General features: G+C 60.8%; 1 non-coding gene across 1 annotated transcript; it reads left to right on the top strand.

The window, feature by feature from the left end:
* Nucleotides 1-9225: 9225 nt before the first annotated feature.
* On the top strand, nucleotides 9226-11040 carry LOC142790617 (small subunit ribosomal RNA). Its single transcript, XR_012889647.1, has one exon. It is a non-coding gene; the product is annotated as a small subunit ribosomal RNA (ribosomal RNA).
* The last annotated feature ends 1460 nt before the right edge of the window (nucleotides 11041-12500 follow it).

Below are 12500 nucleotides of genomic sequence, written 5' to 3'. Positions count from 1 at the left end.
GTGCGCATGCAAGAGGTGTCAGAGCTAGCGAACTTGTGCCACGAGCAACAGGTCACTAAAAGCCTATAGATGACGGTGTTGGAGGAAAAGAAAAATATCGAGAAAGCACTGCGGTGTGCCGTGCGTAGGGACGGGCGCGCGTGCCACATGCCGCCGAAATATGGGTGTCGGAGAAAACAGAGTGCCGCGCGTAACGAGGGGCGCGCGTGTTACAGAGAGATATGCCCAAACGCATGAAAGTGTACGCAGGTGTCCTAAGGCAGTTTTTTTTTTTTTTTCCTCATTTTGATGTCGCCCCGGCTGACGCGGTTTTCGTTTTTCCGTGCCGCCCCGGCTGACGCGGTTTTCGTTTTTCCGTGCCGCCCCGGCTGACGCAGTTTTTGCGCCGCCCCGGCTGACGCGGTTTTCGCGCCGCCCCGGCTGACGCGGTTTTCGCGCCGCCCCGGCTGACGCGGTTTTTGCGTCGCCCCGGCTGACGCGGTTCGGACTTTGCACTTTTTGGCTCACCCCGGCTGGCGGCCCACTCACTCGATCGCCAGGTCTGTTTGCCCCGGTGGTTCCACCGCCAGGCTTAAGCGCGAACTTTTTTTGTTTGTTTTCTTTTGATTAAGCGCAAGCTTTTTTCTTTGTTTTCTTTTGATTAAGCGCGGGCTTTTTTCTTTGTTTTTTTTTTTTGATTTCGCCCCGGCTGACGCGGTTTTTGCGCCGCCCCGGCTGACGCGGTTTTTGCCGCCCCGGCTGACGCAGTTCGGACTTAGCACTTTTCGGCTGTGCCTGGCTGGCGGCCCACTCACTCGATCGCCATGTCTGTTTGCCACAGTTTTCCCGGTGGTGCCGCACCCGGGCTCGCCCCGGCTGACGCAGTTTTCGCGCCGCCCCGGCTGACGCGGTTTCGTGCCGCCCCGGCAGACGCGGTTTTCGCGCCGCCCCGGCTGACGCGGTTTCGTGCCGCCCCGGCAGACGCAGTTCGGACTTAGCACTTTTCGGCTGTGCCTGGCTGGCGGCCCACTCACTCAATCGCCATGTCTGTTTGCCACAGTTTTCCCGGTGGTGCCGCACCCGGGCTCGCCCCGGCTGACGCAGTTTTCGCGCCGCCCCGGCTGACGCGGTTTCGTGCCGCCCCGGCAGACGCGGTTTTCGCGCCGCCCCGGCTGACGCGGTTTCGTGCCGCCCCGGCAGACGCAGTTCGGACTTAGCACTTTTCGGCTGTGCCTGGCTGGCGGCCCACTCACTCGATCGCCATGTCTGTTTGCCACAGTTTTCCCGGTGGTGCCGCACCCGGGCTCGCCCCGGCAGACGCGTTTTTTTTTTTCTTTCGCCCCGGCTGACGCAGTTTTCGCGCCGCCCCGGCTGACGCGGTTTCGTGCCGCCCCGGCAGACGCGGTTTTTTGCGCCGCCCCGGCTGACGCGGTTTTTGCCGCCCCGGCTGACGCAGTTCGGACTTAGCACTTTTCGGCTGTGCCTGGCTGGCGGCCCACTCACTCGATCGCCATGTCTGTTTGCCACAGTTTTCCCGGTGGTGCCGCACCCGGGCTCGCCCCGGCTGACGCAGTTTTCGCGCCGCCCCGGCTGACGCGGTTTCGTGCCGCCCCGGCAGACGCGGTTTTCGCGCCGCCCCGGCTGACGCGGTTTCGTGCCGCCCCGGCAGACGCAGTTCGGACTTAGCACTTTTCGGCTGTGCCTGGCTGGCGGCCCACTCACTCGATCGCCATGTCTGTTTGCCACAGTTTTCCCGGTGGTGCCGCACCCGGGCTCGCCCCGGCTGACGCAGTTTTCGCGCCGCCCCGGCTGACGCGGTTTCGTGCCGCCCCGGCAGACGCGGTTTTCGCGCCGCCCCGGCTGACGCGGTTTCGTGCCGCCCCGGCAGACGCAGTTCGGACTTAGCACTTTTCGGCTGTGCCTGGCTGGCGGCCCACTCACTCGATCGCCATGTCTGTTTGCCACAGTTTTCCCGGTGGTGCCGCACCCGGGCTCGCCCCGGCAGACGCGTTTTTTTTTTCTTTCGCCCCGGCTGACGCAGTTTTCGCGCCGCCCCGGCTGACGCGGTTTCGTGCCGCCCCGGCAGACGCGGTTTTTTTGCGCCGCCCCGGCTGACGCGGTTTTTGCCGCCCCGGCTGACGCAGTTCGGACTTGGCACTTTTTGGCTGAGCCTGGCTGGTGGCCCACTCACTCGATCGCCATGTCTGTTAGCCACAGTTTTCCCGGTGGTGCCGCACCCGGGCTCGCCCCGGCTGACGCAGTTTTCGCGCCGCCCCGGCAGACGCGGTTTTCGCGCCGCCCCGGCTGACGCGGTTTTTGCCGCCCCGGCTGACGCAGTTCGGACTTAGCACTTTTTGGGCTGAGCCTGGCTGGCGGCCCACTCACTCGATCGCCATGTCTGTTTGCCACAGTCTTCCCGGTGGTGCCGCACCCGGGCTCGCCCCGGCAGACGCGTTTTTTTTTTCTTTCGCCCCGGCAGACGTGGTTCCCCCCCCCCCCTTTTCGCTCGCCCCGGCTGACGAGGTTTTCGCGCCGCCCCGGCTGACGCAGTTTTCGCGCCGCCCCGGCTGACGCGGTTTCGTGCCGCCCCGGCTGACGCGGTTTTCGCGCCGCCCCGGCTGACGCGGTTTTTGCGTCGCCCCGGCTGACACGGTTCGGACTTTGCACTTTTCGGCTGTGCCTGGCTGGCGGCCCACTCACTCGATCGCCATGTCTGTTTGCCACAGTTTTCCCGGTGGTGCCGCACCCGGGCTTGCCCCGGCAGACGCGTTTTTTTTTTTCTTTCGCCCCGGCTGACGCAGTTTTCGCCCCGCCCCGGCTGACGCGGTTTCGTGCCGCCCCGGCAGACGCGGTTTTTTGCGCCGCCCCGGCTGACGCGGTTTTTGCCGCCCCGGCTGACGCAGTTCGGACTTTGCACTTTTTGGCTGAGCCTGGCTGGCGGCCCACTCACTCGATCGCCATGTCTGTTTGCCACAGTTTTCCCGGTGGTGCCGCACCCGGGCTCGCCCCGGCAGACGCGTTTTTTTTTTCCTTCGCCCCGGCAGACGTGGTTCCCCCCCCCCTCCGTCTTTCTTTTTGTTTTTTTTTTTCGCCGCGGCTGAAGTGGATTTTTCGGTGCCTCGACGCCCCGGTAGTCGCGGTTTTTCCGTTTCCGCACGGCCCCGGCTGACGCTGCTCGGTCACAGTCGCCTTTTGTGAGGATTGCAGACTTCTTGAGCGCGGGTGTTTTTTTTTTGTTGTTGTTGTTGTTTTATTACGCATTCGCTCCAGCAGACGCTGTTTAGACTTTTTGTTTCCTCTTTTATCCTGCGACGAGGTGACGAGGTTTATTCGGTGCCCCGCCGCCCCGGCTGAAGTGATTTTTCCTGTCCCGTGCCGCCCCGGCTGACGCGGTTGGGACTTCGCGTTTGTTCGGCCGCCACGGGTTTTGGCGCACTCGCTCGGTTGCTTGTTGTTGCCACTTGTTGCGAACCCAGGTTTCTTGAGCGAGCGCGGGCGTTTTTTCTTCCTTTCTTTCTTTGTTCTATGTGTTAGCGAATCGGCCTTTAATATCACACGAGGACTCACAACCAACAATTTTCAGTTTGAAGTGTAAAAAATCTGCAGGTGTTGACGTAACTGACTTGCCCCGTACCCTTGAGTACATCAATGAAGTTCTCGTAGTACTACTAAATCGCATTATTCCAAGTGGAGAAATTCCCATAAACTTGCAAACCTCTACACGAAAATCGGTGCGCGTGATAAAGTTGAAAATTATCGTCCGATATCAAATGTGCCTTCTATAACACAAATTCTAGGAAAAAAAAAAAAACACTTGTTCGCCGTTTTCTGCGCCGTGACTGGCAGCACTCCGGCGAAGCGAAACGGGGTCGATTCGAGCACGATATCGGCGTCTTTCTACGTGCTCGCCGGCGACCGTCGCACGAGTACGTCGCACGAGCGCGTCTGCCGGGGCGCCGTTTGCGAAGCCGACGCAAAAGTGGGAACCGCCGCTCGGATGATCGCCGCTTTCGGCAGAGTGAGTGTTGGCACTCCGGGGAAGCGAAACAGCGTGAATGCGCCCACGAAATCGGCGTATTTTGAAGTGCCCGCCGGCGACCGTCGCACGAGTACGGTAAACCGCGTCAGCCGGGGCGTAGTTCGGGACGCCGACGAAAAAGTGGGAAGCGCAACTCGGATCTTCGCCGTTTTTGCAGGAGTGAGTGGCGGCCCTCCTGCGAGACCAAGAAGCATCGATTCGTGCACGAATTCGGCGCCTTTCGACGTGATCGCCGGCGAACGTCGCTCGAGTAGGGCAAACCGCGTCTGCCGGGGCGGGCTTCGGGACGCCGATGCGAAAGTGGGAAACGCTGCTCGGATGTTCGCCGTTTTTGGCCGAGTGAGTGCTGGCACTCGGGCGAAGCCAAACGGGGCCGATTACGGCACGATATCGGCGTCTTTCGACGTGCCCGGCGGCGACCGTCGCACGAGTACGGTAAACCGCGTCAGCCCGGGCGGAGTTCGGGACGCCGATGCGAAAGTGGAGAACGCCGCTCGGATCTTCGCCGTTTTTGGAGGAGTGAGTGGCGGCACTCCGGAGAAGCCAAGGAGCGCCAATTAGCGCACGATATCGGCGTCTTTCGACGCGCTCGCCGGCGACCGTCGAACGAGTAGGGCAAACCGCGTCTGCCGGGGCGGGGTTTACGACGCCGACGCAAAAGTGGGAACCGCCGCTCGGATGTTGGCCGTTTTTGGCAGAGTGAGTGCTGGCACACCGGCGACGCGAAAGAGCGCGAAAGCGCCCACGAAAGTGGCGTATTTGGACGTGCTTGACGGCGACCGCTGCAGGAGTACGAAAAACCACGTCAGCCGGGGCGAGCGACCCACGGCGGTCTGGGTGCTTATCGCTGCTATTATAGGGGCACCCCGGCAGACGCAGAAAAAAAAAATTTTTTTTTCGACCTTCTTTTTTGCTGGTCGAGCTCGGGTAACCCAGGTCGCAATGGGAGCCGCGCACGAAAGCGGCGTCGCGAGACGCGTTCGCGGTCGCTAGTCGCACGAGCTCGGCAACCGCGTCAGCCGGCGCGGAGTTCGGGATGCCGACGGCTAAGTGGGTACCGCTGCTCGGATGTTCGCCGTTTTTGGCCGAGTGAGTGCTGGCACTCCGGCGAAGCGAAACGGGGCCGATTCGGGCACGATATCGGCGTATTTCGACGTGCTCGCCGGCGACCGTCGCACGAGTACGGCAAAGCGCGTCTGCCGGGGCGAGGTTTGCGATGCCGACGAAAAAGTGGGAAGCGCCGCTCGGATCTTCGCCGTTTTTGCAGGAGTGAGTGGCGGCCCTCCTGCGAGACCAAGAAGCATCGACTCGCGCACGATATCGGTGTCTTTCGACGTGCCCGCCGGCCACCGCCGCACGAGTACGGCAAACCGCGTATGCCGGGGCGGGGTTGGCGACGCCGACGCAAAAGTGGGAACCGCCACTAGGATGTTCGCCGTTTTTGGCAGAGTGAGTGCTGGCACACCGGCGACGCGAAAGAGCGCGAAAGCGCCCACGAAAGTGGCGTATTTGGACGTGCTTGACGGCGACCGCTGCAGGAGTACGAAAAACCACGTCAGCCGGGGCGAGCGACCCACGGCGGTCTGGGTGCTTATCGCTGCTATTATAGGGGCACCCCGGCAGACGCAGAAAAAAAAAATTTTTTTTCGACCTTCTTTTTTGCTGGTCGAGCTCGGGTAACCCAGGTCGCAATGGGAGCCGCGCACGAAAGCGGCGTCGCGAGACGCGTTCGCGGTCGCTAGTCGCACGAGCTCGGCAACCGCGTCAGCCGGCGCGGAGTTCGGGATGCCGACGGCTAAGTGGGTACCGCTGCTCGGATGTTCGCCGTTTTTGGCCGAGTGAGTGCTGGCACTCCGGCGAAGCGAAACGGGGCCGATTCGGGCACGATATCGGCGTATTTCGACGTGCTCGCCGGCGACCGTCGCACGAGTACGGCAAAGCGCGTCTGCCGGGGCGAGGTTTGCGATGCCGACGAAAAAGTGGGAAGCGCCGCTCGGATCTTCGCCGTTTTTGCAGGAGTGAGTGGCGGCCCTCCTGCGAGACCAAGAAGCATCGACTCGCGCACGATATCGGTGTCTTTCGACGTGCCCGCCGGCCACCGCCGCACGAGTACGGCAAACCGCGTATGCCGGGGCGGGGTTGGCGACGCCGACGCAAAAGTGGGAACCGCCACTAGGATGTTCGCCGTTTATGGCAGAGTGAGTGCTGGCACACCGGCGACGCGAAAGAGCGCGAAAGCGCCCACGAAAGTGGCGTATTTGGACGTGCTTGATGGCGACCGCTGCAGGAGTAGGAAAAACCACGTCAGCCGGGGCGAGCGACCCACGGCGGTCTGGGTGCTTATCGCTGCTATTATAGGGGCACCCCGGCAGACGCAGAAAAAAAAAATTTTTTTTCGACCTTCTTTTTTGCTGGTCGAGCTCGGGTAACCCAGGTCGCAATGGGAGCCGCGCACGAAAGCGGCGTCGCGAGACGCGTTCGCGGTCGCTAGTCGCACGAGCTCGGCAACCGCGTCAGCCGGCGCGGAGTTCGGGATGCCGACGGCTAAGTGGGTACCGCTGCTCGGATGTTCGCCGTTTTTGGCCGAGTGAGTGCTGGCACTCCGGCGAAGCGAAACGGGGCCGATTCGGGCACGATATCGGCGTATTTCGACGTGCTCGCCGGCGACCGTCGCACGAGTACGGCAAAGCGCGTCTGCCGGGGCGAGGTTTGCGATGCCGACGAAAAAGTGGGAAGCGCCGCTCGGATCTTCGCCGTTTTTGCAGGAGTGAGTGGCGGCCCTCCTGCGAGACCAAGAAGCATCGACTCGCGCACGATATCGGTGTCTTTCGACGTGCCCGCCGGCCACCGCCGCACGAGTACGGCAAACCGCGTATGCCGGGGCGGGGTTGGCGACGCCGACGCAAAAGTGGGAACCGCCACTAGGATGTTCGCCGTTTTTGGCAGAGTGAGTGCTGGCACTCCGGCGAAGCGAAAGAGCGCGAATGCGCCCACGAAAGTGGCGTGTTTGGACGTGCTTGACGACGACCACCGCAGGAAAACGAAAAACCACGTCAGCCGGGGCGAGCGACCCATGGCGGTCTGGGTGCTTATCGCTGCTATTATAGGGGCACCCCGGCAGACGCAAAAAAAAAAAAATTTTTTTTCGACATTCTTTTTTGCTCGTCGACCTCGGGTGACCCAGGTCGCAGTGGGAGCCGCGCACGAAAGCGGCGTCGCGAGACGGCTTCGCGGTCGCTAGTCGCACGAGCTCGGCAACCGCGTCTGCCGGGGCGGAGTTCGGGACGCCGACGGCTAAGTGGGAACCGCCGCTCGGATGTTCGCCGTTTGTGGCCGAGTGAGTGCTGGCACTCCGGCGAAGCCAAACGGGGCCGATTCCGGCACGATATCGGCGTCTTTCTACGTGCTCGCCGGCGACCGTCGCACGAGTACGGCAAAGTGCGTCTGCCGGGGCGGGGTTTGCGACGCGTACGCAATAGTGAGAACCGTCGCTCGGATGTTCGTCGTCTTTCGCCGAGCCAGTGCTGGCACTCCGGCGAAGCCGAACGGAGCCGATTCGGGCACGATATCGGCGTCTTTCCACGTGCTCGCCGGCGACCGTCGCACGAGTACGGTAAACCGCGTCAGCCGGGGCGGAGTTCGGGACGCCGATGCGAAAGTGGGAAGCGCCGCTCGGATCTTCGCCGTTTTTGGAGGAGTCAGTGGCGGCACTCCGGTGAAGCCAAGGTGCGCCAATTCGCGCACGATATCGGCGTCTTTCGACGTGCCCGCCGGCCACCGTCGCACGAGTACGGCAAACCTCGTCTGCCGGGGCGGGGTTTGCGACGCCGACGCAAAAGTGGGAACCGCCGCTCGGATGTTCGCCGTTTTTGGCAGAGTGAGTGCTGGCACTCCGGCGAAGCGAAAGAGCGTGAATGCGCCCACGAAAGTAGCGTATTTGGACGTGCTTGACGGCGACCGCCGCAGGAGTACGAAAAACCACGTCAGCCGGGGCGAGCGACCCACGGCGGTCTGGGTGCTTATCGCTGCTATTATAGGGGCACCCCGGCAGACGCAGAAAGAAAAAAAAAAATGGGGACATGGCGTGCGTCACCGTGCGGCTTCGCAGCGTTGCCGAAGTCGCCGAGCCCTTCGACTGAGCCGAACGGCGGACAGGGAACGTTGGTCGGCCGTTCTAACCTGTCGGTGCCACGCCGAGACGTCGTTAAGGAAAACCGCGTCGTGGGCCTCTACGACGCCGTCGAGTCGTTGTACGTTTGGTGTCCAGCGTGTCGGCGGCGAGTAGCGGACACGTCGTTCACGACTTCGGTCTTTCGCAGTCGACGCGAACTTGCGGAGAGTCGTGGTGCCTCACGTTTTCGGCAGAAACCGCGGCGGAATTTTCCCGTGCGTGCGCGCACGACCTCGGTGCTGTGCCGTCAGCGTAGTGTTGCACAAACTCGTGGCCTACCCAAGGTGCGGTACGTTTGCGGCCGTATCCTCGGTGGGAATTTCGTGAGTAGGGTCGCAAATTCTACGACCTCGGCGGGTTTGAGAGCGACGTAGACTTGTGGCACGCTCAACGTGCCACACGTTTCGGGGCACACCCGCGGTGAAATTTTCTCGAGTACGCTCGTATTAGTGCCCAAGGAGGTCTGGGTACTTATCGCTGCTATTATGTGGGGGTTCTCGTGAGCGGCGTACGCGAAAGCGACCGGGTGTCTGATATGCGGCGGGCTTCGGCCTCGTCAAGCGTGTCCTCGGGTCTGCTCCAGGGGAATCCACGGCAGTCGTCTGCAGCCTCATCCGCTTGATGCGTTAGGGGCTGGTTGTCGGACGGTGCCGTTTTACCACGATATCGAGGTGTGTTCCGTGTCGTCCTCGGGCGATTCAGATGCGAAAGCGCCGAAGACGCGGGCGTGACCCGTCGTCTGGCGGCTTTGCAGTCTCGGCTCCGTTGCTAGTTCCGGCCGGTCCACCGACAGTGCAGCGGGCTTGGGCAACCCGCACGGCGCGACCGAGTCGATGCAACGAAAAAGAGCGAGCATGAACGTGCTTCTTGCCGCACGGCTCCCACTCGTCTTTCGGGAAGGTTGTGCCGTAGCGAGCTCGAACGCCGTCATCTCGGAGTGCAAAATAAGCGTGTTGGGGCGCCTGAAGGTGGCCTCCGCCGCACACAGACTGCGTCCGGCCCGCCGAAGGCGAGGACGGACGCGCAGTCGAACGATTACCTGGTTGATCCTGCCAGTAATCATATGCTTGTCTCAAAGATTAAGCCATGCATGTCTAAGTACATGCCGAAATAAGGCGAAACCGCAAATGGCTCATTAAATCAGTTATGGTTCCTTAGATCGTTTCTTCCTACTTGGATAACTGTGGCAATTCTAGAGCTAATACATGCAGTGAGCCTGGAGCCCTTTGGGTAACGGGTGCTTTTATTAGACCAAGATCGATCGGGTTTCGGCCCGTATTGTGTGGTGACTCTGGATAACTTTGTGCTGATCGCATGGCCACGAGCCGGCGACGTTTCTTTCAAGTGTCTGCCTTATCAACTTTCGATGGTAGGTTACTTGCTTACCATGGTTGTTACGGGTAACGGAGAATCAGGGTTCGATTCCGGAGAGGGAGCCTGAGAAACGGCTACCACATCCAAGGAAGGCAGCAGGCGCGCAAATTACCCACTCCCGGCACGGGGAGGTAGTGACGAAAAATAACAATACGGGACTCTTTTGAGGCCCCGTAATTGAAATGAGTACACTCTAAATCCTTTAACGAGGATCAATTGGAGGGCAAGTCTGGTGCCAGCAGCCGCGGTAATTCCAGCTCCAATAGCGTATACTAAAGCTGCTGCGGTTAAAAAGCTCGTAGTTGGATCTCAGTTCCAGACGAGTAGTGCATCTACCCGATGCGACGGCTCGGACTGAACATCATGCCGGTTCTTTCTTGGTGCACTTCATTGTGTGCCTCGAGATGGCCGGTGCTTTTACTTTGAAAAAATTAGAGTGCTCAACGCAGGCGAGTCGCCTGAATAAACTTGCATGGAATAATAGAACAAGACCTCGTTTCTGTTCTGTTGGTTTTTGGAATACGAGGTAATGATTAAGAGGGACGGACGGGGGCATTCGTATTGCGGCGCTAGAGGTGAAATTCTTGGACCGTCGCAAGACGAACTACTGCGAAAGCATTTGCCAAGAATGTTTTCATTGATCAAGAACGAAAGTCAGAGGTTCGAAGGCGATCAGATACCGCCCTAGTTCTGACCATAAACGATGCCAACCAGCGATCCGCCTGAGTTACTCAAATGACTCGGCGGGCAGCTTCCGGGAAACCAAAGTATTTGGGTTCCGGGGGAAGTATGGTTGCAAAGATGAAACTTAAAGGAATTGACGGAAGGGCACCACCAGGAGTGGAGCCTGCGGCTTAATTTGACTCAACACGGGAAAACTTACCCGGCCCGGACACTGGGAGGATTGACAGATTGAGAGCTCTTTCTTGATTCGGTGGATGGTGGTGCATGGCCGTTCTTAGTTGGTGGAGCGATTTGTCTGGTTAATTCCGATAACGAACGAGACTCTAGCCTATTAAATAGGTGCGGGGTTCCCAGCACCTTACAACCTTCTTAGAGGGACAAGCGGCTCCTAGCCGCACGAAACAGAGCAATAACAGGTCTGTGATGCCCTTAGATGTCCGGGGCCGCACGCGCGCTACACTGAAGGAAGCAGCGTGTCTTTATCCCTGTCTGAAAAGACTGGGTAACCCGTGGAACTTCTTTCGTGATTGGGATAGGGGCTTGCAATTGTTCCCCTTGAACGAGGAATTCCCAGTAAGCGCGAGTCATAAGCTCGCGTTGATTACGTCCCTGCCCTTTGTACACACCGCCCGTCGCTACTACCGATTGAATGATTTAGTGAGGTCTTCGGACCGATGTCCGGCGCGGCCTTTCGGTTGCGCCGGTCTGTTGGAAAGATGACCAAACTTGATCATTTAGAGGAAGTAAAAGTCGTAACAAGGTTTCCGTAGGTGAACCTGCGGAAGGATCATTAACGGATTGTGAAGGGTGAGCGCCTCAGCTGCGTCTGCGCCCGACACTTTCTGCCGCTGACCCCGTTTGGACGCGGGGTCGGCTTTTCCCCACGGGGCTGCCTGAATGTGGAGCGGCACCCCGTGACAAATTGTTGCGCCCAGCGGACGCCAACACCGCGACCTTGGACGGTCGGCCAGGTGGCGGACGCGGGTACAAACGGCGCAACGCACTCATAGGTCGGCTTTCGACCCGCCACTGCACCGTGGCTCGAAGCGCTCGAAATGCGCGACCCGACCGCTGCGGGACCGCCTAGTACTGTAAACAGGAGCGGCGGAGCGCGAACGGCGAGTCGTGGTTACGTCGGTAGAAGGCGAGGCTGCGCGTTCCCGAAACGCCAGCCGAGTGCCCTCCCGACCGTTCGAGCGTGCAAGAACGAGACCCGACAATCGCGCGGCGACTGCCAAGTACGAGAGGAACGGCACAAGCGTCGGCGGTCGGTCAAGGAACTGGCGATGTGACGGGTCCGCTGTGCACCAGTGCATACCGTCCCGCCGTCCGCGGCAAGCGCCTCCGCGTCCTCGGGTGACGGAGGCTGCCGGTCGGTTCTTGCAGGCGAGGGATCTCGCTGGCACCGGTTCGCGTTGACGCGCGGCCGGTCATGGCACGGCGATGCGACGGCCGAGGTGCGCAGTACTCGATGGAGGAACCGCACGCTCCGATGACCGTCCCGCCCTCCGCGGCGTATGCGTACCGACCGTAATGGTTGCAGCAGCGCCGGCCGGCTTTTGAATTCGCCACACGAAACACGGTGCGAGATCGCGGTTAGGGGAGCGTCGACGTTGCCAGGCGTTTTGCTTGCTGCCGAGGGAAAGGCGGCACGGCCACGTCGCGCTCGTCGCGATTAGCGGGTCTGCGCGCTTTGGGAAGGTGCCGCAACGACTTGCCGAAAGAGGAAGCACGGAAGAACGAGGGACTTGGACGTCCCGACAATTGAACGCACTTGCGGCCAGGCCCTTGCTGGCTTCGTTCTTCCGCCTCGAGTAGGCTCGTACGCGGCTCCGGCGCCGAAAGTGGTCCTTGGCACCGACTTCGGTGGACGTGGGAAGTGCCGCGCAAGTACGGCGCGCCTGGCTCCACCTGTTGGCTAAAGTAGGCAGCCGGATCGGCATTTTGGTGTGCGGTGGCAAACCGTGGATGCGAAAAAAGCTTGTGCGATTTCGTGGAACAAAAAGCGGGGGTTCCCCTTTTTATGCGGAGGAGACCGACCCGCCTGCCGTGGTGAACCGCGACGCCACGGTAAAAACGGGAGAGGCTTGTCGATGGGACCGTGCATCCCGCGCTCCACGGAGGCCGGGAGGCGGCCGCCCGAGGAAATGTGTAGCCGTCGAGGCCCGCATCTGCGTGCACTCTTATCCAAATGGGTGTACCGCAGGCATTTTCTGGTTAGGCGGGCCAATGAGAGCGAGCACACAACGATAC

The sequence above is a fragment of the Rhipicephalus microplus genome, unplaced genomic scaffold (assembly GCF_043290135.1).
Source record: "Rhipicephalus microplus isolate Deutch F79 unplaced genomic scaffold, USDA_Rmic scaffold_117, whole genome shotgun sequence".
Taxonomy (NCBI): Eukaryota; Metazoa; Arthropoda; class Arachnida; order Ixodida; family Ixodidae; genus Rhipicephalus; species Rhipicephalus microplus.
Note: the sequence above shows the minus strand (reverse complement) of the source record. Positions and strands in the feature narration are given on the sequence as shown.